Raw genomic sequence first — 2088 nt, forward strand, 5'->3', positions numbered from 1 at the left:
AATACATTCGTTTAAACTTTGTCATTTTCATCATTTTTCCAGTTCAACTGAAATGATAATTACAGAATTTATTCATCTGTTATGTTTATTTCATTTACATTATAAGGTCTTAAAATACAACAAGGCTCTACAGCTATGTTCTACCTATAAGTATTAGCTATTCTCTAAATGAGATGTTTAGTCCTGCTTAATGGTTATTCAACTTCAGAGGGAAATAGAGTGTAAACTGAATCAGTCAAAATCTCTACTGGTAGGTATTTCATTGTAGTATGTCATATTTGTTTGGCCCTAAGTTCAAAGGCACATAAATGGCATTGTATGTTGAGCAATTATTGTATCACTGATTCGCAGTGATAAGTATGATGTCATTACTAATGTGGAATACCGTGGTATACCGTATGTGGTACATTACAAAAAAACCCGCGATATACTGTGGTACGTTTTTTTTCGCGGTACCCAACCCTAATATACATGTATATAAAAGAACAGGTTGCAACCCAATATGTTGGATATTCCACCACAGAAGTGTAACAGGGTTCAAAGGACGAAAACAACACGTCACGACGTTTGGAAATGATTTACTTCATAAAGTTCATTATGTCATTGCAAACAACGCCCTGCAAGAATAAAATATACAATATATAACAGGCGTTCATTATAAATAATTACATGTATGCGTCATAAAAATCATCGTCATAAAAATAGTTCGATCATACATGTCAATCACAACATCATAAAAATATGTCCATCACAGGTCATCAATATTAAAAAAATATATATTAACATTTCAATTCGTATCCCATTAATGTCACGGTTATAAGTAACATCTACTAAACTATAATATCTTCCTAATCAAACAATCTGTTTGATTGAACTAAACCTGAATAACATTTTGGTCCACACCTACATGTATATGATAGATATCGGGATAATCAATTCCAAGGGGAGGTAATTACAAGAATAACAAATGGTTGAGATTTAGTGAAAACATTAACCTAATTGACTTAAAATAAATTACTGTGGAATGTTGTCAGAATAAAAAAATACTTTACTATATTAAATATTACAATTATGTTATAATGAAGTTTAAGATTAATAATTAATTGAAATAACTGCTTGATTACTAACTAACTATGTCATACCCTGTATGTGGTACACGAGCGTAAACAATGCCGGTGGTCAACAAGAGTGTGTGAAAACCTGGGGAATAAATTATAAACTATTAAGCATCATAAACTACAGATGCTTACGAACCTGCAACAAAATAAAACATTGGCACAGCATACACTCATACATCATACACGCATATCTTCGTACAATTATGATAGTGGAAATATTAAAATAAGTTGATGTTTAAAATACAAACATATCTTTACGCTGAAGAATTAAGTGTTATTGATATAATATATTTATATGATTCCTTTTTAGAAATAATTTAAAACATTTAGTAGTTTGTTATACTTAGTCGTAGAACTCCTAGAACTTGCACAATTAGTTATATTATTATCAAAACAATGTAATCATTTATCTGCATTAATTCGCTAGTATGTGAGCAATATATTTATATATATTATTAATAATGTTTAACTAAAAGAAAGAAATTAATTTGTACCTATAATGTATTCTGATCTGTCGCCTGTCAAACCCGTCAAACCCGTCAAACATGTCTGCTGTTCATGTAGTGTGTGCACGTGAAAAGCATGCAGTGCTATTAGCCAATCAGATAAAGGGTACCTGACTGAGAAAACTAATAGAATAAATACTATTTGGCAGACAACAATATCTGACAAATACCTGCGAAATATTAAAATAACAACTTACATATTTACACAATATTAAAACATCATCTGCCACAGAAGCAACAACGGCAGTACGCCCTACCTACTGACAACGAAACTATATGTCAAAATACAAAAATTCGAACTCTCTGAAACTCGAACTATTTGCTTGTCCCCTTCAAGATTGAGTTATCAAAGTTTGACTGTAATACTTTAAAACACTATTCCTCTCTCACGATTTTACCGTGTCTACGGGTAGATTATCTGAATGTATCTGACTTTCGAATGGAGAGGAATATTATTTTAAAGT

The 2088-nt window shown here is 31.1% G+C and overlaps 1 long non-coding RNA gene across 1 annotated transcript; it reads right to left on the reverse strand.

The window, feature by feature from the left end:
- Positions 1-563: 563 nt before the first annotated feature.
- On the reverse strand, positions 564-1647 carry LOC121391187. The gene is made up of 3 exons (XR_005960354.1): positions 1613-1647; positions 1143-1200; positions 564-617 (listed from the first exon to the last, which is right to left on the reverse strand). It is a non-coding gene; the product is annotated as an uncharacterized LOC121391187 (long non-coding RNA).
- Positions 1648-2088: the final 441 nt, after the last annotated feature.

The sequence above is a fragment of the Gigantopelta aegis genome, unplaced genomic scaffold (assembly GCF_016097555.1).
Source record: "Gigantopelta aegis isolate Gae_Host unplaced genomic scaffold, Gae_host_genome ctg1906_pilon_pilon:::debris, whole genome shotgun sequence".
NCBI classification, from domain to species: domain Eukaryota; kingdom Metazoa; phylum Mollusca; class Gastropoda; order Neomphalida; family Peltospiridae; genus Gigantopelta; species Gigantopelta aegis.